At 46.6% G+C, this 23,591-nt stretch overlaps 1 pseudogene; it reads left to right on the forward strand.

Moving 5' to 3' along the window:
* The first annotated feature begins 915 nt into the window (after positions 1–915).
* LOC123081561 (very-long-chain 3-oxoacyl-CoA reductase 1-like) lies at positions 916–8,956 on the forward strand (annotated as a pseudogene).
* Positions 8,957–23,591: the final 14,635 nt, after the last annotated feature.

Here is a 23,591-nt window from a genome sequence, read left to right on the forward strand (position 1 = left end):
TCCCACCCATACTCAAATAAATCTTACCGAAATCTAGAATATAGTGGGTGTAACGTATACATCAGACACGATTGATGTTGAACCACTAAAATATGTACACCTCCATTGCAACTCACGGGAAATTAGCCAGTTCAACTAATAATTGACATGCGAGCTTATTAATATTTTATTTGTGTGAAATATTTGTATGTGCAAGTATGATGATATATCTAATCTGAACTTTTTGAGATACGAAGATCTACTGCTATGATCCATTTAGATACATTTATGAAGATCCAACATACTCCCTCCGTTCCAAAATAGATGACTCAACTTTGATTAGGTATGACTATATAGATCTAAAAAAACAATGTAATAAAAATATATTTATTTATAAAAATATATATTCCTACTTAATAATAAGTCATTGAAAACATGTACAAACTTTGCCCAAATGGAGGCACACCCAGCTGACGAGAGCCATGAGATGCCTCGTGTCGTGCTGGAACCTTGTGTGGCACGCACATATAGCATAACGCGACAACCCAAGAAAACATGTACAAACTATTAGTGCATTATTTACATTACACTCATGGTCCATCACATATTGTTTACTTCATTAGCTATAGCTTCGGCACTGGCGGCTTTGTAGCATCTATATGTTCACAACCATTCATGAATTTATTTTATTTATAACAGTAGGTAAATCATCATATGTTGTTTACTTGACACTCCAATCGCTAGAGTACTATCGTCGGTTAAGAAAATATTGTTTACTTGATAAATCAATCATCAAATGTCTTTTCTTTTATGAGAAACTTCTGGTTCGTATATCTTTTTTTACTTGAAGTAACCCATCATCTACTTTATTATTATAAGATGTTCTAGGAAGCAGCCGTTGATGTCTTTGATCTCAAACTGCCACAACAACACCCGATGACCTGGTCTCGAGACTTGCTCGACTCATCTTTTCTCAGCAAGGAACGGGCGGCAATCGCCATCTCTGTAATGCGTGTAATCTGGAATAACAGAAATAAGTATACAAATGATAAGGTTAGATACCAACTGATTACGTATATGGAGCTGATCTAGGAGTTGATTCAAGCTATTGATATTCCGGGGTGGAACTGTCCAATACTGATCCTAGAACCTCGAGCAAGATGGAGGACACCGGTGATCAGGTGGACGAAGCGCAACTCCGATGCAGTGGTTGATGTGGTCGCAAGACGCACTGAAACAGCCAAACGGGTGTTGTGGCCAGGGGTCAAATGGGAATGTTTGCCTCTGTCAGGTTCTTGAAAAAGCCCAGGGTTGTTCATTCATATACAATTGAACTTATAGCAGTCATGCAGTGCTGCTTGCAGTGGATAAGACATGGCAAAATGTTGTGCTGGAAATAGACTACAAGACTCTTTTGTGATGTCTGGAAGAATGATGATTTTCACTCAGTGGGCAGCCATATCATCATAGTGATCCATTCATATCTCATGATTTCAGGGATTCAGTTTTCAATATACTATAAGAGACGCAATGACATTGCTCATCAGTGTGAGAAGGAAGGTTTATCCATTGTCTCGTGTGCTTTCTCTTATGATGTAATCTCTGATTTTTAGATTGCCCAAGCGCAATCTGATATTGTTCGCCTAAGCGATGAATAAAATGCTTCCAAGGGCGGTTATAAGAAAAACTAAAATGTTATATGGTAGTATGAATAGTTTTTTACTCCGCTATCGTGCATCAAGGCATCCTTACGACACGCACTCTGCTCGACATGTCATGTTGATGTAACATGCACATGCATCCGCATACATGAAGCGCATGGCAGCAAATAGATCCAACGTTGCAGTGGCTGTTTGGGCGATGATGTGCCAACGCGGACCTTCGCATCTGATGATTCTCATAGGTTTTTTTGTAACGCTTCCATAAGAAAAACAAACCACAAACCCTTTACACATCATAAGGCAAGAATTGGATCTTTTTTCATTCCATATAATAAAGTCAATTTTGGACCAAACAAAACAGGGTTCATTGCCATGTTTGTTTTTCTTATGCCACGTAAGATAGTTTTGGAACAATTGTAATTTATTGCCGGTTCTGTATTAGGAAATAACCCTTCTAATTGACTTATTTTAACATGGTCCTTATAATTTTACACCCTACAATGTTATTTCAGACCAAGCATATTTTCTTGCCTTGTACGCACCAGCCAATAACTCTTTTTTTTCGGAGAACCAATAACTCTTCATTTAAAAGAAGAGACTATTCCAACTGATGTACACGTGACGGGTAGAAACACATCAAACAGACATGTTCATGTAGGTACATAAATAAAATCAATATAACTTAATCCAAGTGATCCATTCTAATCTAACTGTCCAAATACTTCCCACAATGTGGAGTGATATATCCACTGTCGAACTATGAGTTTTGTACTATGTTTTCCTGTTTTGGCAAGTTTTATGCTGTTTCATTTGGCAAAAAAAAAGTTTTATGTTGTTTCAGAGTATTATATTTGTTTCTTCTTCTTTCGAGATTCATCTTAATGTTTCTTTGTGTTCCTTTGTGTACCAGCAAATCGGTCTGAAACAAGTGCACTCCTATTTGTTGGGACAAAACAAAACATCACGGTGCACTTTAAAACAACAAAAAAAACAATAATAAACCATTATATTATACCTTGAAATAAGATAAAAATTGCAAACAAACCAAAAGCATAGCACCAACGGCAAAGCAACAACGGACCGTGGATGTGTGGACGGTATATCATGTGGGTGATAGAAAAATCAATGTCATAAACATTTTAGTTTACTTTGGCTTTCTGTAGGAGTTGCTCTATTAGTCCCCAAACTTATTAGCATCAGTATATCCCGTGGCTTTTCTGTAGCTCAAGTGAACCAAGAAGTAGAAGCAGTGTCTATTTGCCTGCACTTGAGCCACATACCAACAGCAAAAAACTGCCTCACTAAATTATCCATTCACTACTCCTTCGACCATTCTGCTCTGTTCTTACTTCTGCAAGGATGGCAAGGACATCAGCAAGCTGGTGCATATGAGTTTTCGCAAGGGTAACATGTTTTGGATGAGAAAAACCTTTTTGTATGAATATTGTACCATTTAGCCTAAACAAACAGCTCAACAAGTTGCAATTGCACTAACTAAAATCTGGGGAGAAGCCCCCCCCCCCCCCCCCCCCAAGCCATCTAACCAGGACTTAGGGTAGCACTTGATGTGCATTTTTTGAATTTTTTTGATAAAGGATGGATTTTATTAACTCAAAATAAAGTATTAAGAGAAACAAACATAATGGGTACACACCTGGCCTCTGCATAACTAGGATGCACACAACCAACACGAACTCACAGACACAAAAACATGCCAACAAATATCAAAGTCATGTAAGACTAAAGCTAAGCGTAGGCAAAAAGTAAAAAGAACAATCCAAAGCGAACAAATCCATGATCGACGAACTACAACAATGACCATATCCATACCAATCATCTCATGACACTACATGAACGACGCGGTTCTTCAACAGCAACGCCTTTAGGAAGTGAGGAACACTCAAGCACCGCCGTCTCCAGATCCGACCACCCAAGGTTGGAATCTAGATTTTCACCCTGAAAAACCAGTCTGAACATATCCGACCAATGCCTTCAACAACGACCTAAAACATCGCCATTGTCAGGTATAACCAACATGTGACGAGCCTAGGTTTTCACCCAGGAACTCCAGACCAGATGCATTTGTTTATGGTTGGAGGTTGAAAGCATTTAATCTGAATTATCCATGGCACAAAATTTGCCACATGACATTAGAAGAAAAGATGGGATTTTGGCTTGGCCACAAAAGTTTACACCAATTGAGTTGCTCTTCGCAATTGTCTTTTGTGAGGATTAATTAATTACTCTCACCTAATAACCTTATTTACTGTGAGAGGCAATGCTAGTTTGAAAGATAGTGGTGCCTAGCTATATCTCAGCCACTTGATTTTCAGTAACTCGCTGTTGATTTTGGGACTGTTAGATTTGTAAAAGAGGTGTGACACGTGACATTCAAAAACTCTTGGCCACCAAAGCTGCACGATTTGAGTTACAATTGAGATTGTCTTTTGTGACAATTAATTGCCCGGCCGCCTAATAATTTTTAATTGTGCAGGTAATGTCAAGATAGTGGTGCCTGAATCTTAGGCGACCATTTTTTTTAACTTGTGGTCTATTTGGAACTGTTGGATTTATGCGAAGAGCGGTGCTGCGCGACATTCAACAAAAAAGATGCTTTGTTTTTCTTGGCCACAAAAGCTACAAAGTTCGAGTTAGGCTTTGATTGTCTTTTGTGAGGATTAATTACCAGGCTAACAAATTTTGACTGTGGAGAAAATGTTTATTTTGCAAGATATTGGTGTCTGAATCTTAGACCACTCACTTCTTGGTGACTCACGGTTGATTCCGGGACCATTGGATTTGTGCGAAGAGTTGTGTTTTATGAAAAGACAAATGTCAATAGGTGCATCTCGTGGGATTTTTCATGTAACTAGTAAATACATACTCCCTTCTTCCGCGTATAAGTGTACATCTAGCTTTTATTCTAAGTTTAAGTTTTGACCAACTTTATAGGAAAAAGTAGCAACATTTATGATACAAAATTAGTAATCACTAGATTTGTTTTGAAATGTAGTTTCATAATGTATCAATTTGATGTCATATATGCTACTACTCTTTTCTACAAAGTTAGTCAAAATTTTACAGCTTTGACTTAAGACAAAAGTTAGATGTACACTTACTCGCAGACGGAGGGAGTACATGCAATGCATGTTGATGTTATGAAGGAAACTAATTGCACGTAGATACCAGTAAGATATCAGTTACGCGTCAATTGTTTAATTAGCACATACGTTAATATTTGATACTCCCTCTTTTCACTATTATAAGATGCTTTTTTTTATTTGGATGTATATAGTCGCATTTTAATGTGTTTCTTCACTCATTTTAATTCGTATGTAGTCTATATTAAAATATGCAAACCATCTTATATTTGCGAACGGAGGAAGTATGATACTTATTGCACTCTAAACATGTTGAGGGCTTACCATTCAAGCAATCTAGGTAGGATTGACATGGTTTGGCGACTGTTTACGAGTCAGCCGTGGTTTTGCTAAAAAAAAAGGAGGCAATTTGTGTTGGACATGACTCTTGTCCTCTGAACTTGCGTTTCCTAGGTTGTGTACATCTATGCATGATATATGTAGAGATCAGAGAGTTTTATTTTTTACGTTAGGAGATTAGAGGTTAAACTCTCTAATTTCCTCATCTGAAAAACATTTTAATTTGAGTTGTATATAACACACTGAAGCGTTGCAGATAATCAAAGCTCCCATTATTGAAAAGGATGTCCTTATTTATAGGCGTTGCACGATAGCTGAATCATCCACGGTTGAGTTAGAAGAGATGATTTCCACGATGGGAACGCCGGCATGGCCAAGCTCGCTGCCGCTGTGGTTCATGGCCCTTCTCGCCATAGGCCTCCATGCCGTCTTTGCCTCCGCGGCAACCTTCGTCATGTGGCTGTATCGCTCTTTCGTCCGGCCGGGAAGGAATCTGGCCGGCGCTATGGCGCGTGGGCGGTGGTCACCGGCGCCACGGACGGCATCGGTCGGGCCATGGTCCTCGAGCTTGCGCGCCAGGGCCTACACCTGGTCTTGATCGGGCGGAATCCCGTGAAGCTCTCCCGTGTCGGCGACGAGGTCCAGAAGGCCGCGCCATCCTGCAATGTTAGGAGCGTGGTGTTCGACCTCGCCGAGGACGCGCTGAAAATGTGTCTCGCGGTGTGGCGAGGGTGGCCGCGGCCGTGGAGGGGCTGGACGTGGGGATCCTGGTGAACAACGCCGGCGCGACGTACCCTGGCGCGGCCTACTTCCAGGAGGTGGAGACTCGGGTCTGGGAGGCGGTGGTGCGGGTGAACATAGAGGCGGCTACGCGGATCGCTGGCGTCGTCGTGCCCGCTATGGCGATGAAACGGAGGGGCGCCGTAGTCAACGTGGGGTCCGGGTCGTCGGTCGTGCTGCCGGCGTTCCCGCTATACGCTGTGTACGCAGCAAGCAAGGCGTAAGTAATCCATATTGTTTGCCATAATAACTAATTCTACTATTTTTATTTATCTCATCATCACTATTGTCACCTCAACATGTCATCATGCATGAATAGTCATCATGCATGAAAGAAAATTCACTGCAACAGGAACCATGCATGTGAAAGCTATTACACTATTATATATTCAACAAGTATCTTACACCGGTAGAGTAACAGATATAATTAAAATATGTAGCAAAAAAATTCATGATAACATGCGAGGTATCAAGTAGTTAAATTAATGCATCTGTGCGACGTGTTGCAATCTTTGAGTCGACTTTTATGGAGCCGCTCGACAGCAACTTCTAGATTTCAACTGCCGAAGAAGACAAGGAAACTACTTGTACTATTGCACCGTCCTTTTAAATGTCGATGGTTCTACGTCGTAATCTGTTGTTGTAGTGTGCTACTTGGATAAGAGTTTTTGCACTGTCCGGATTTCAACTACTGGAACATGGTGATGGAGACATGGCCCCTTGGTCTATAATCACTAATCCTTAGGTTTTTTATTTTTGATAAAAAAAACCTTAGGTGTAGAAACCCATTTTGACACAATATTCGCAACAATGTGCGAGCTATCAAGTACTCCCTTCGTTCCTAAATATAAGTCTTTCTAGAGATTTCAATAAAGATTACGTACGTATGTATATGAACATATTTTAGAGTGTAGATTCACTCATTTTACTACGTATGTAGTTCGCATAGGAATCTCTTGAAAGACTTACATTTATGAACAGAGGTAGTAGTTAAATTAATGCATGCGTGTGACTTGGTGCAACCTTTGAGTCGACTCTTCTGGAGCCACTAGACAACAACTTCTTGATTTCGACTGCTAAAGAAGACATGAAGCATGTACTGTTGAGCCATCCTTTTAAATATCGATGGTTCTACGTCATACTCTGCTGCTAGGTGGTTACACGTAGATGAGAGTTTTTGCACGGTCTGATTTCAACTACTGAAACATGGTGATTGGCATGGCCCATCAGTCTATAATCACAAATCCTTAGGGTTTTTTAGACAAAAACCAATCCTTAGGTGTAGAATTACTGGTGGACGATATGTATGGTGGACAGGTGGATAAGGATACAGAGCTCGAGACGCAGCCGGACGGTTTTGGTTGTATGAGCGATCTTTTCGGCATGCCGTTTGGCTCTACCTGACCGTGCCATTATTTGGCCCAGCACTCGCTAAACATAGCAAATATAGTATAGTTATTATTTTTCACATAAAATATGTTCATAAAATATGCAACTAACGTAAAAGAATTTTTTGGTGGATGCGCCAATACACCAATAAGGTCATAACTATAATATAAATCGTTTTAGTGCACGGCTTTCGGTTTGAAGTAAAAAAATGTTAGCCCATGTTTTCGCAAGTAAATATTTGAGAATTCTAAAACTAGTAAAAATTAGATAAATTGTAAAGTTTATTAACATAATTTGCTAACCAACAAATTGGTATAACTTTTTTGGCTTACTAAAACTATAACAAGGCAATTTTTGGCATCAAAAAAACATATCCAGCGTGTAACAGTTATAGCACCCAATACGTATATATGATTGTATGTTCACCGTCAAACTATATGATACCTCGTGGGTTGCAACGGGAGTCTGTTATGCTAGATTTCAATAAAATTTGGTTTATGAAACATGAATGTCTTAATTAATAATGTATGAACTTTATGAGTATTGATCTTTATGAAACATGAATAACCTGACAATATGTAAAAGAAACATAACCTAACAATATGTCAATAACCTGACAACAAGGTTTACCTATCTTTTTTTAGCCAGCCGGTTGTGGCGTCTTTTCCTGGCTAGTTTGTGTATCTAGCCTTTTAGGCTTTGTGTGAGCTGTCTTTTCCTTTTTTTCAGATGGAGACTTTGGAACCTTGTTGGCACTTTTTGTTATTTGGTTAATAAGATGGCCATATGCATCACTCTGATGCAGAGGCCGGGGAGCCCCCCCCCCCCCCCCCCCCCTTCGAAAAAAAAATTGAAACATGAATAACTTTTCTTTTCCATATTGTCAGGTATATTGATCAATTTTCTCGAAGTCTAAGCATTGAATACAAACAATATGAAGTGGATTTGCAATGCCAGGTACTTTATTTTATTTTCATACTGATATTTTTCTTTTATGATATTAGTTTTTGCCTTGTGGCTATATCTTTCAGGTTTATAGTTCAAAATAGGTTTTATTTTGACTTATTTTAGCAAATTATATTTACTTTATAGCTAGGACTGGTTTGTCAATTTAGAAACTCACATGGATTTCACCATATTTGTTCTTACTTCAGTGTCAGAATCCACATGTGACAAAGTAGTTATTTACTTCCTGCTTTGTACCTCTAGAAAAAAAAACAGCTGACGCCGGCACGGCAAATTATGTCGTTGAAAAACACTATTCAATTAAGAAGAGAAAAACATGTGGAACACAAAGTATGTGCTAAATGAAACATTCTGAAAATTGTGTGGGTGAGTATTCTGTAGAGTCCCCCTGTATTGTACTTGCAGTTTGCTTAAGAAGTAGCGCCATCTGTTTTAGCAGTTCTATATATATGTATATATATATACATCCTTGTCTCGTCTGCGGTGTAGATTCCCTTGTACGTAGCCACCAAGATGTCCCGAGTTGGCGACTCGTTGTTCGTACCATCGCCGGAGGAGTATGCCAAAGCCGCTGTTCGGTGCATAGGTTATGAGGCAAGATGTGTCCCCTACTGGCGCCACTCGATCCAGTGTTTTTTCTCGTCTCTGCTCCCAGATTTGGCTCTCAATGCTTGGCGTCTTCGAGTTGGCATCCGGAAGAGACGGGAGATGAAAGCTCTATTGAGGGAGGATGACACCTGAACTGCCCTTGGTATTCCGAAAAATAAATACACACAGTTAAGTGATCTGGGTAGTAAATAAATGTAGTGTGGTCAAGAAAAGAAAAAAAAAGAATTTTCTACTACGTCTCGTTCAACTCTTTCGTACTTTGCTAAATTGGTGAAATGTCATGATGGCTGAAAGAAAGAGGGCCAGGACAGTGATTTGCAGGAAACGTCAGTAGCCCAAAGTCTCCTGTACGGACTGGCGACGCGGTCGTCTCAGGCGATGGTGGCGACGGCATTGCGCAGGGCCTCGTTCCTGCCGACCACGGCGCCGTCGCTCTGGTCTCGACGGGGGGCCAGGCGGGGGGATGGTCGACGTCGCGCTCCCCTGCTCCCAGGCGGACGGCCGGGCCCCCCTCGGGCGTGGTTAAGTGGTCGGGGAGCCGTTTTTGGGCTCTGGCGGAGGAGGAGTCGGATGGCGAGGAGGAGGCGGTGACTGACGGCGACGGGTTGCCAGAGGCGGGCGGCCGTGCGGCCTGCACCATTGGCGACTTCGTGTCGCGGGCCGAGGAGCTTGGGGGCTCTCTCAAGGCCGGACGCCGGCGTGCCTTTGCGCCTGGTGGCTGTGGCCCGCGCCGGGCCGCGACGGCCGTGCGCAGGGCGTCGGGATCTTCGTGGGGCCGCGAGGGACGGGGCTCCCTTGCGGTGGCTGATGCGGGGCTGCTCCTGCAGCACGCGCTGGTTCCCCCACGCCCGGCGACGGAGCTTCCTGTGGCGGCGGCGGTGGCGCGGCCGGCGCTGGAAGAGGAGCGCCCTAGGGTTGCGGCGGTTGCGCCTGTGTCGTGGGTGGGCCGGCCCACTGGGATGGCGCCCGGCCCATCTTCCGGGCAGCAGTGGGCTGGCGTCCAGTCTCCGGACGGGCCTGGGGTGCAGGGAAGCGTGGCAGTCCGGGCCCAGCTCGGCCCACAGGAGGCACTCCAGCCCGACCCAGCGCGGCCATATAAATGGCTCTGGATCCCTCGCGGAACCCTAACCCCTTCGCCAGGTTTCCCTGCCTCCGCCGCGGAGGTGCGACGCTTCGGCCATTCTGCACACTTCCTCTCACCCACCCCTCCCCCTTCCCCACTGCGGCGCTCCTTCGCGGAAGTTGTGTCGATGGGCTCCAAGCAAGACCGCCGTGGGGAAAAGCCCCCCATGGATCCGCCGCGGGACCGCAACCGTGGCCGGGCCGACGATGAAGGTGGCTGGGGGCCGCCGCCCGCGTGGTGGCTCAAGGAGCAGGAGCACAAGAAGAAGAAGAAGGCGGAGTACAAGCAGCGCGGCCTCGAGCTCAAGCGCAAGGGCCTGCAGTCTGCGGCGGGCGGCGAGAGGGGCGGCGAAGATCAAGCAAAGAAGAAACCCAAGCCTGCGGGGGCAGCGGCTTCCAAGCCGCCCCTCCCGCCCAGATCTGAGGCGCCGGGCTCGTCCAAGGGCACGGAGGAGGAACCCATCCCCATTGAGGAAGCTGATGGCCCGGAGTGCTTCAGGTGCGGGCGCACAGGTCACTACCAGAACCTGTGCACCTTCAAGCCCCTGTGCGTGGTGTGCACCAAGGAGGGGCACACGTCGGCGTAGTGCCCGACCCGCGGCAAGCCCCTGCTTCTCCAAACTATGGGCCACGCCATCGCTGGCGAAGGCTTCTACTGCCTCCAGTACCCGGAGGATCCGCGGGAGGAGCCTCAGATCCAGTTGGGGGCCAACGCGGCGGTGCTCTCCTCTCCGTCCGGCGTGCTCACGATCGAGATCCTTCAAGTGGAGCTGCCTCATTTGTTTGAGGGTGCGTGGGATTGGCAGATCTCACCAATGGAGGGCGGGGCTTTCTCGGTGGTTTTCCCGGATCCGGCAATGCTCAGGATGGCAACATGCAGCGGCAAACTTTTCCTCTCCCTCAACAATTTAATGGTGGATATCCGTGATGCGGTTCTCGAAGCCCCCAAAGCCCTGGAGATGCCCGAGGTGTGGGTCAAACTGGGCGGAGTCCCACCAAAGCTGCGACGCTCCGACCTGCTCATGGCGGCTACCACCATGCTCGGCCGCCCCCTGCGGATTGACGAGGAGACCCTCATCCGCCCGGGCCCTGTGCGCATGCGCTTCGCATGCCGCAGCCCCCGCAAGCTGCGTGGACTGGTGCAGATCTGGTTCAATGGCGAGGGCTTCAACATCCACATCGAGCCCGAGCTCCCCCCGGAGCAACTCACGGTGCCCGCCTTGCCAGTCCCACCTCCTCAGCACGGCAAGGGCCCGGATGGGATGGGGTGCGACGACCCCAGGGACGAAGATAAGGCGGCAGATGATAGCATGGGGGACGATTCCATCGACACGGCGGCCTGGGAGAAGTTGGGCATCAACGACAAGGGCGGTGCGGCGAACCGGGCGGCGATGCTTCCGTTGGAGTTGCCGCTGGAGGGGAGGTCCATGGTTCTAACCTCGGCTCGGTCACGTCCCCCCCCCCCCGGTGCGGGCGGTGGCGGAGGCCGATGCGGGACATCTGGAGGATCCGCTGGGAGAGGCCAATACTCCAATCGCGGTGTCAGTGGACTCGCTGCCTCTTGCCTCGCTCTCCCAGTCCCACGGAGGCCGCAGCTCCAACAAGCTCGGTGCGTCGCAGCAGCTCAAGAAGGTGGCCGTTCGCAAGGTCTGCGCGGAGGCAGGGCGCACTGCGGAGCTCCTGGGTGCGCCGGAGACGCCACATCAGGCGGTGATGGCGCTGGCGGTGCCCAGCCCGGCCCCGACCGCGCTGGAGACGTCCAAGATGGCGTCTTTCCCGAAGGCCAAGCGATCCAAGGCCGTCGTGGAGGGGCAGGTGGCCGCTGTGCGTGCCAGCATGCGGGCCAAGGGCGCCAAGGGGAACATGCCTTTGCTCCAACGCGCCCAACTTCTTCAAGCGCAGAAGAATCTGGAAACCTCAGGTACCCCACTTCCTCGTTTTGCAATCTTGGACGCTTTTTCGGACGATCATTTAGGTGAGGTGCTGACGGAGAGTGGGGTTGCCCCGATGGGCGAGGGTGGGGTTTGCGAGCTCATCTCGCTGGTGCGTGCCAAGGAGATGGCACAGGCGGCACTCGCAGCGGCGGCTGCCCAACACACGGAGCGCTTGGCTTTCGAGGGTGAGACCTCGACGGAGCCATCGCTACCTCGCTGCGGCAAGGTGAGGCGCGTGGCCAAGGCGATCACCTCTAGAGGTGTGCGCCTGCGCAACCGCGTTATTTAGATGCGAGCGCTGTTTTAGGACATCCGTGGCTACGGCCACGCGGGGAGGCGTACCTGACTCAGAGATTACATCCGCAAGGAAGGGATTGATATCGTAGGGCTCCAGGAAACCATCAAATCTGATTTTCGACACCAGGATGTCTTAGCCATAGATCCCCTTGAGCGTTTTTCGTGGCACCATAGTCCGGCAAACGGTCATTCGGGTGGCATGTTGCTGGGTTTCTGTGGTGCCACTTTTGAGGTGCTGTCCTGGGAGGCAGGCACCTTCTTCCTTGCTGCCAATATACGCGTGAGAGCCTCGCTTTGCGAACTCGTGGTCGTGCAAGTTTACGGCCCTGCTGATCACTCGCGCTCGGCTGAGTTTCTGGGAGAACTCGAAGCCAAGGTGTTGGCAATAGCCGCAACCCATGTACCTCTTATGGTGGGTGGCGATTTCAACCTTATCCGCTCCGATGCGGATAAAAGCAATGCTAATATCAACTGGCCAAGGGTGGCCATGTTTAATAACGCAATTGCGTCTATGTCACTTAGGGAAGTGAAAAGGACTGGGGCAAGATATACTTGGACTAACAAGCAATTAGCCCCGGTTCGATCCGTTTTAGACCACGTATTCATGTCTCCGGAATGGGAAGTGGTGTTTCCACTTAGCTCGCTCCTGGCAGAAACACGGATCGGCTCGGATCATGCTCCTCTTATCTTAGCTTCAGAGGAAGATAAGATTCGTCGTAGCCCACGCTTTTTCTTCGAAACAGCGTGGTTCGAAGTACCTGACTTTGACGCTATCTTTAGGGAAAGATGGATAAGAAGTGTCCAAGCCACGGGCCAGCAGCACGGCCCTCTGGAGTTCTGGAACGCGGTAGGGGGATGCCTGCGCGCAAGCCTCAAGGGATGGGGTGCGAACCAGGGGCGGGATGACAAAGTTCTAAGGGCGCGGCTTCTTGCCGAGATTGCCACCCTTGATACACAAGATGACGCGCGCCCTTTCTCGGAGCAAGAATGGGCGCACCGATACGCCTTAGAAGGGCAAGTCGAAGCGTTGCTTCGTTTGGAGGAGGAATATTGGAGGCGTAGGGGATGTTGGGGAACGTTGCAGAAAATTAAAAAATTTCCTACGGTCTCACCAAGATCCATCTATGAGTTCATCTAGCAACGAGTCATGGGAGAGTGATTGCATCTACATACCACTTGTAGATTGCGTGCGGAAGCGTTCAAGTGAACGGGGTTGATGGAGTCGTACTCGTCGTGATTCAAATCACCGATGACCTAGTGCCGAACGGACAGCACCTCCGCGTTCAACACACGTACGGAGCGGATGACGTCTCCTCCTTCTTGATCCAGCAAAGGAGAAGGAGAGGTTGATGATGATCCAGCAGCACGACGGCGTGGTGGTGGATGCAGCAGAACTCCGGCAGGGCTTCGCTAAGCGACTACGGGAGGAGCAGGAGGTGTAGCAGGAAGGGGAGGCGCCAGAAGCTTCAGGTGCGACTGCCCTTCCCTTCCCTCCCTTTATATAGGGGCAAGGCAGAGGGGGGAGGCGCAGCCTTGCCCCTTCCTCCAAGGAAGGGGTGCGGCCAAGGGGGGGGGAGGAGTCCATCCTCCCCAAGGCACCTCGGAGGTGCCTTCCCCCTTGAGGACTCTCCCTTTTTTCTTATATCTTGGCGCATGGGCCTCTTGGGGCTGGTGCCCTTGGCCCATATAGGCCAAGGCGCACCCCCTACAGCCCATGTGGCCCCCCGGGGCAGGTGGACCACCCCGGTGGACCCCCGGACCCCTTTCGGCACTCCCGGTACAATACCGATAAAGTGCGAAACTTTTCCGGCGACCAAAATAAGACTTCCCATATATAAATCTTTACCTCTGGACCATTCCGGAACTCCTCGTGACGTCCGGGATCTCATCCGGGACTCCGAACAACATTCGGTAACCACATACAAACTTCCTTTATAAACATAGCGTCATCGAACCTTAAGTGTGTAGACCCTACGGGTTCGGGAACCATGCAGACATGACCGAGACAACTCTCCGTCCAATAACCAACAGCAGGATCTGGATACCCATGTTGGCTCCCACATGTTCCACGATGATCTCATCGGATGAACCACGATGTCAAGGACTCAATCAATCCCGTATACAATTCCCTTTGTCTAGCGGTATAGTACTTGCCCGAGATTCGATCGTCGGTAATACCGATACCTTGTTCAATCTCGTTACCGGCAAGTCTCTTTACTCGTTCCGTAACACATCATCCCGTGATCAACCCCTTGATCACATTGTGCACATTATGATGATGTCCTACCGAGTGGGCCCAGAGATACCTCTCCGTTTACACGGAGTGACAAATCCCAGTCTCGATTCGTGCCAACCCAACAGACACTTTCGGAGATACCTGTAGTGCACCTTTATAGCCACCCAGTTACGTTGTGACGTTTGGTACACCCAAAGCATTCCTACGGTATCCAGGAGTTGCACAATCTCATGGTCTAAGGAAATGATAGTTAACATTAGAAAAGCTTTAGCATACGAACTACACGATCTTTGTGCTAGGCTTAGGATTGGGTCTTGTCCATCACATTATTCTGCTAATGATGTGATCCCGTTATCAACGACATCCAATGTCCATGGTTAGGAAACCGTAACCATCTATTGATCAACGAGCTAGACAACAAAGGCTTACTAGGGACATGGTGTTGTCTATGTATCCACACATGTATCTGAGTTTCCTATCAATACAATTATAGCATGGATAATAAACGATTATCATGAACAAAGAAATATAATAATAACTTATTTATTATTGCCTCTAGGGCATATTTCCAACAGTCTCCCACTTGCACTAGAGTCAATAATCTAGTTCACATCACCATGTGATTAACACTCACAGGTCACATCGCCATGTGACCAACATTCAAAGAGTTTACTAGTGTCATTAAACTAGTTCACATCATCATGTGATTAAGGCTCAATGAATTCTGGGGTTTGATCATGTTTTGCTTGAGAGAGGTTTTAGTCAACGGGTCTGCAACATTCAGATCCGTATGTACTTCGCAAATCTCTAGGTCATATTGTAAACGCTGCTACCACTCTCCACTTGGAGCTATTCCAAATGGTTGCTCCACTATACGTATCCGGTTTGCTACTCAGAGTCATTCGGATAGGTGTTAAAGCTTGCATCGACGTAACCCTTTACGCCGAACTCTTTATCACCTCCATAATCGAGAAACGTGTCCTTATTTACTCCAAGGACAATTTTGACCGCTGTCCAATGATCCCCATTCCTGGATCATTCTTGTACCCCTTGACTGACTCATGGCAAGGCACACTTCCGGTGCGGTACACAGCATAGCATACTAAAGAGCCTATGTCTGAAGCATAGGGGACGACCTTCGTCCTTTCTCTCTTTTCTGTCGTGGTCGAGCTTTAAGTCTTAACTTCATACCTTATTACTCAGGCAAGAACTCCTTCTTTGACTGATCCATCTTGAACACCTTCAAGATCATGTCAAGGTATGTGCTCATTTGAAAGTACTATTGAGCGGTTTTTGATCTATCCTCATAGATCTTGATGCTCAATGTTCAAGTAGCTTAATCCAGTTTTTCACTTGAAAAACACTTTTCAAATAACCCTATATGCTTTACAGAAAATTCTACATCATTTTTGATCATCAATATGTCAATGACACATACTCATCAGAAATTCTATAGTGCTCCCACTCACTTCTTTGGGAATACAAGTTTCTCATAAACTTTGTATAAACACAAAATCTTTGATCATCTCATCAAAGCGCACATTCCAACTCCGAGATGCTTACTCCAGTCCTTAGAAGGATTGCTGGAGCTAGCATACCTGTTAGCATCCTTAGGATCGACAAAACCTTTCTGATTGTATCAGATACAACCTTTCCTTACGAAAACTGGTAAGGAAACTCGTTTTGACATCCATCTGCCAGATTTCATAAATGCAGCTAATGCTAACATGATTCCAACGGACTTAAGCATCGCTACGGATGAGAAAATCTCATCGTAGTCAACTCCTTGAACTTGTGAAAAACTCTTCGCCACAAGTCGAGCTTCATAGACGATGACATTACTGTCCACGTCCGTCTTCTTCTTAAAGATCCATTTATCTCAATGGCTTGCCGATCATTGGGCAAGTCCACCAAAGTCCATGCTTTGTTCTGATACATGGATCCTATCTCGGATTTCATGGCTTCTAACCATTTGTTGGAATTTGGGCCCACCATCACTTCTCCATAGCTCGTAGGTTCATTGTTGTCTAGCAACATGACCTTCAAGACAGGATTACTGTACCACTTTGAAGCAGTACGCATCCTTGTCACCCTACGAGGTACGGTAGTGACTTGATCCAAAACTTCATGATCACTATCGTAAGCTTGTACTTCAATTGGTATAGGTGCCATAGGAACAACTTCCTATGCCCTGCTACACACAAATTGTAGTGATGGTTCAATAACCATATCAAGTCTCCACCATCCTCCCACTCAACTTTTCGAGACAAACTTTTCCTCGAGAAAGGACCCGATTCAAGAAACAATCCCTATTGCTTTCGGATCTGAATTAGGAGGTATACAAAACCATTTTGGGTGTCCTATGAAGATGCATTTTATCCGCTTTGGGTTCGAGCTTATCAACCTGAAACTTTTTCACATAAGCGTCGCAGCCCCAAACTTTTTAAGAAACGACAACTTAGGTTTCTTCAAATGGTGTCGTCTCAACGGAATTACGTGGTACCCTATTAAAGTGAGTGCGGTTGTCTCTAATGCCTAACCCATGAACGATAGTGGTAATTCGATAAGAGACATCAAGGTATGCACCATATCCAATAGGGTGCTACTATGATGTTCGGACACACCATCACACTATGGTGTTCCAGGCGGTATTAATTGTGAAACAATTTCCACAATGTCTTAATTGTGTGCCAAAACTCGTAACTCAGATATTCATCTCTATGATCATATCATAGACATTCTATCCTCTTGTCACGAAGATCTTAAACTTCACTCTGAAATTATTTGAACCATTCAATAATTCAGACTTGTGTTTCATCAAGTAAATATACAACATCTACTTGAATCATCTGTGAAGTAAGAACATAACGATATTCACTGCATGCCTCAGCACTCATTGGACTGCACACATCAAAATGTGTTACTTCCAACAAGTTGCTATCTTGTTCCATTTTACTGAAAACAAGGCTTTTCAATCATCTTGCCCATGTGGTATGATTTGCATATCTTAAGTGATTCAAAATCAAGTGAGTCCAAACGATCCATCTGCATGGAGTTTCTTCATGCGTATACACCAATAGACATGGTTCGCATGTCTCAAACTTTTCAAAAACGAGTGAGTCCAAAGATCCATCAACATGGAGCTTCTTCATGCGTTTTATACCAATATGACTTACATGGCAGTGCCACAAGTAAGTGGTACTATCATTACTATCTTATATCTTTTGGCATGAAAATGTGTATCACTACGATCGAGATTCAATAAACCATTCCTTTAGGTGCAAGACCACTGAAGGTATTATTCAAATAAATAGAGTAACCATTATTCTCCTTAAATGAATAACCGTATTGCAATAGACATAATCCAATCATGTCTATGCTCAACGCAAACACCAAATGACAATTATTCAGGTTTAATACTAATCTTGATGGTAGAGGGAGCGTGCGATGTTTGATCACATCAAACTTGGAAACACTTCCAACATATATCGTCAGCTCACCTTTAGCTAGTCTCCGTTTATTCCGTAGCTCTTTTATTTCGAGTTACTAACACTTAGCAACCAAACCGGTATCTAATACCCTGGTGCTACTAGGAGTACTAGTAAAGTACACATTAACATAATGTATATCCAATATACTTCTATCGACCTTGCCAGCCTTCTCATCTACCAAGTATCTAGGGTAATTCCGCTCTAGTGACTATTCCCCTTATCACAGAAGCACTTAGTCTCGGGTTTGGGTTCAACCTTGGGTTTCTTTACTAGAGCAGCAGCTGATTTGCCGTTTCATGAAGTATCCCTCCTTGCCCTTGCCCTTCTTGAAACTAGTGGTTTCACCAACCATCAACAATTGATGCTCCTTCTTGATTTCTACTTTCGCGGTGTCAAACATCATGAATACCTCAAGGATCATCATATCTATCCCTGATATGTTATAGTTCATCACGAAGCTCTAGCAGCTTGGTGGCAATGACTTTGGAGAAACATCACTATCTCATCTGGAAGATCAACTCCCACTCGATTCAAGTGATTGTTGCACTCAGACAATCTGATCACAAGCTCAACGATTGAGCTTTTCTCCCTTAGTTTGCAGGCTAAGAAAATCGTCGGAGGTCTTATACCTCTTGACGTGGGTACGAGCCTGAAATCCCAATTTCAGCCCTCGAAACATCTCATATGTTCCGCGACATTTCGAAAAACGTCTTTGGTGCCTCTACTCTAAACCATTTAACTGAACTATCACGTAGTTATCAAAACGTGTATGTCCGATGTTCGCAACATCTACAAACAACGTTTGGGGTTCAGCACACTGAGCGGTGCATTAAGCACATAAGCTTTCTACTGTCCGCATAATCGCTACTATCAACTTTCAACTATATTTTCTCTAGGAACATATCTAAACAGTGGAACTAAAGCGCGAGCTTACGACATAATTTGCAAAGATCTTTTGACTATGTTCAGGATAATTAAGTTCATCTTATGAACTCCCACTCAGATAGACATCCCTTTGGTCATCTAAGTGATTACATGATTTGAGTCAACTAGGCCGTGCCCGATCATCACGTGAGACGGACTAGTCATCATCGGTGAACATCTTCATGTTGATCGTATCTACTATACGACTCATGCTCGACCTTTCGGTCTCTGTGTTCTGAGGCCATGTCTGTACATGCTAGGCTCGTCAAGTTAACCCTAAGTGGTTCGCGTGTGTAAATCTGTCTTACACCCGTTGTATGTGAACGTAAGAATCCATCACATCCGATCATCACGTGGTGCTTAGAAGCGACGAACTTTAGCAACGGTGCACAGTTAGGGGAGAACACTTCTTGAAATTGTTGTAAGGGATCATCTTATTTACTACCGTCGTTCTAAGTAAACAAGATGCATAAACATAATAAACATCACATGCAATTATATAGTAGTGACATGATATGGCCAATATCATATAGCTCCATTGATCTCCATCTTCGGGGCTCCATGATCATCATCGTCACCGGCATGACACCATGATCTCTATCATCATGATCTCCATGAAGTTGTCTCGCCAACTTATTACTTCTACTACTACTACCGGTTAGCAATAAAGTAAAGTAATTATATGGCGTTTTTCAATGACACGCAGGTCATACAATAAATAAAGACAACTCCTATGGCTCCTGCCGGTTGTCATACTCATCGACATGCAAGTCGTGATTCCTATTACAAGAACATGATCAATCTCATACATCACATATCATTCATCACATTCTTCTTGGCCATATCACATCACATAGCATACCCTGCAAAAACAAGTTAGACGTGCTCTAATTGTTGTTTGCGTGTTTTACGTGGCTGCTATGGGTTTCTAGCAAGAACGTTTCTTACCTACGCAAAACCACAACGTGATATGCCAATTGCTATTTACCCTTCATAAGGACCCTTTTCATCGAATCCGTTCCGACTAAAGTGGGAGAGACTGGCACCCGCTAGCCACCTTATGCACCAAGTGCATGTCAGTCGGTGGAACCTGTCTCACGTAAGAGTACGTGTAAGGTCGGTCCGGGCCGCTTCATCCCACAATGCCGTCGAAACAAGATTGGACTAGTAACGGTAAGCATATTGAACAAAATCAACACCCACAACTACTTTGTGTTCTACTCGTGCAAAGAATCTACGCAATAGACCTAGCTCATGATGCCACTGTTGGGGAACGTTGCAGAAAATTAAAATTTTTCCTACGGTTTCACCAAGATCCATCTATGAGTTCATCTAGCAACGAGTCATGGGAGAGTGATTGCATCTACATACCACTTGTAGATTGCATGCGGAAGCGTTCAAGTGAACGGGGTTGATGGAGTCGTACTCGTCGTGATTCAAATCACCGATGACCTAGTGCCGAACGGACAGCACCTCCGCGTTCAACACACGTACGGAGCGGATGACGTCTCCTCCTTCTTGATCCAGCAAGGGGGAAGGAGAGGTTGATGATGATCCAGCAGCACGACGGCGTGGTGGTGGATGCAGCAGAACTCCGGCAGGGCTTCGCTAAGCGACTACGGGAGGAGGAGGAGGTGTAGCAGGAAGGGGAGGCGCCAGAGGCTTCAGGTGCGGCTGCCCTTCCCTCCCCTCCCTTTATATAGGGGCAAGGGAGAGGGGGGAGGCGCATCCTTGCCCCTTCCTCCAAGGAAGGGGTGCGGCCAAGGGGGGAGGAGTCCATCCTCCCCAAGGCACCTCGGAGGTGCCTTCCCCCTTGAGGACTCTCCCTTTTTCTTATATCTTGGCGCATGGGCCTCTTGGGGCTGGTGCCCTTGGCCCATATAGGCCAAGGCGCACCCCCCACAGCCCATGTGGCCCCCCGGGGCAGGTGGACCCCCCCGGTGGACCCCCGGACCCCTTTCGGCACTCCTGGTACAATACCGATAAAGTGCGAAACTTTTCCGGCGACCAAAATAAGACTTCCCATATATAAATCTTTACCTCTGGACCATTCCGGGACTCCTCATGATGTCTGGGATCTCATCCGGGACTCCGAACAACATTCAGTAACCACATACAAACTTCCTTTATAAACCTAGCGTCATCGAACCTTAAGTGTGTAGACCCTACGGGTTCGGGAACCATGCAGACATGACCGAGACAACTCTCCGGCCAATAACCAACAGCGGGATCTGGATACCCATGTTGGCTCCCACATGTTCCACGATGATCTCATCGGATGAACCACGATGTCAAGGACTCAATCAATCCCGTATACAATTCCCTTTGTCTAGCGGTATAGTACTTGCCCGAGATTCGATCGTCGGTATACCGATACCTTGTTCAATCTCGTTACCGGCAAGTCTCTTTACTCGTTCCGTAACACATCATCCCGTGATCAACCCCTTGATCACATTGTGCACATTATGATGATGTCCTACCGAGTGGGCCCAGAGATACCTCTCCGTTTACACGGAGTGACAAATCCCAGTCTCGATTCGTGCCAACCCAACAGACACTTTCGGAGATACCTGTAGTGCACCTTTATAGCCACCCAGTTACGTTGTGACGTTTGGTACACCCAAAGCATTCCTACGGTATCCGGGAGTTGCACAATCTCATGGTCTAAGGAAATGATACTTGACATTAGAAAAGCTTTAGCATACGAACTACACGATCTTTGTGCTAGGCTTAGGATTGGGTCTTGTCCATCACATTATTCTGCTAATGATGTGATCCCGTTATCAACGACATCCAATGTCCATGGTTAGGAAACCGTAACCATCTATTGATCAACGAGCTAGTCAACAAAGGCTTACTAGGGACATGGTGTTGTCTATGTATCCACACATGTATCTGAGTTTCCTATCAATACAATTATAGCATGGATAATAAACGATTATCATGAACAAAGAAATATAATAATAACTTATTTATTATTGCCTCTAGGGCATATTTCCAACAGGGGAGGCCTCAAGTGGACGCTCAAGGGTGACGCGAACACTGGCTACTTTCACGCATACGCGAATGGTCACCGCAGAAAATGCCTAATCCTTAGACTGCAGATGGAGCAGGGGCTCCTTCTTCAGCAATCGGAGATCAGCAAACATATCTATGACTTTTACATCAGCTTGATGGGGACAGACGAACCTCAACGTGCGCGGTTGCGAGAGGATGTGTGGCTTCCAGCACAGAAAGTCTTAGATACCGAGAATGACGAGCTGGGGCTCGCGTTCCTCCCCAAGGAAATCGATGATGCTATCCAAACTATGAAAACTGACACGGCACCGGGGCCCGACGGGTGGCCGGTGGCGATGTTCAAACATTTCTGGCCACTATTGCGTGAACCCATCTTTGCGGTGTGCAATGGCTTCATGCGTGGATTAGTGGACATAGCTAGCCTAAACTACGGAGTGCTATCGTTAATCCCGAAAGTGTCGGGTGCGGACAATATTCGCCAATACAGGCCAATTGCGCTCATCAATGTCCCATTCAAAATCTGCGCCAAAGGGTGTGCCACTAGGTTATCTCCGATAGCTCACCGCACCATCAGCCGAACCCAATCTGCCTTTATTCGTGGTAGAAACATCTTGGAAGGCCCTCTCGCGCTTCAAGAGACCCTGCACGAACTTAGACGCACGCACGAACCGACGATTTTACTCAAACTAGACTTCGAAAAGGCCTACGACCGTGTAAACTGGGATTTCCTTAGACAAATCCTAATTAGCCGAGGATTCTCGTCGACATGGGTTCACAGAGTTATGCAGTTGGTCTCGGGGGGCCATACTACGGTCTCGGTGAACGGAGAAGTAGGGAACTTCTTCAGAAACAAGTGTGGCCTACGCCAGGGTGATCCCATGTCACCGCTTCTGTTCAACTTCGTGGTTGATGCGCTTGCGGCCTTGCTGCGTAAAGCAACGGAGGCAGGCCACATCAAAGGGGTGTTGGGGCACCTCATCCCAGGGGGGATCTCGCACTTGCAGTATGCGGATGACACGCTTCTGTTGTTCCAACCGGACATACACAGCGTGGCCACGATCAAAGCCCTGTTGATCAGTTTTGAACTCATGTCGGGCCTCAAGATCAACTTCCACAAATGTGAAGTGATGCCCATAGGGTTAGGTTCGTCGGAGAGCAAGCGTATCGCGTATCAGCTTAACTGCAAACTTGGCAACCTCCCGTTTACCTACCTGGGCTTACCACTGGATGCCAAGCGTATCTCGATAGATGGTTGGGCCCCGCTTTGGACTAAAGTCGGTGGGCGGGTGTGTCCGTGGAGAGGGAAGTTCATGTCCTCCGTAGCTAGGCTAATTCTAACGAATGCGAGCCTATCCTCGCTGCCGCAATTTGCGATGGGATTGTTCCTACTGGCAGAAGGCGTTCATGTCAAAATGGACACGCCCAGGTCCCGTTTCTTTTGGGAAGGGACGGGACCAAAACGCAAGTACCACATGGTTCGCTGGGATGCGGTATGTCGTCCCAAAGACCTTGGGGGGTTAGGGATCACTAACACTCGGATCCTTAACATTGATCTAATGTGCAAGTGGATTTGGAAACTGTCGCAGGGAGCGACGGGCCTGTGGGCAGATCTGCTACGCGCTAAGTATTTCCCAAGCGGCAATTTCTTCGAAGGCAGGGCGCGGGGCTCTCCCTTCTGGAATGACCTTCAGACGGTCCGTTCGGCTTTTGCGCTTGGCGCCAAATTCGGAATTGGGAATGGCTGC

Source organism: Triticum aestivum, chromosome 1B, assembly GCF_018294505.1.
Source record: "Triticum aestivum cultivar Chinese Spring chromosome 1B, IWGSC CS RefSeq v2.1, whole genome shotgun sequence".
NCBI lineage: Eukaryota > Viridiplantae > Streptophyta > Magnoliopsida > Poales > Poaceae > Triticum > Triticum aestivum.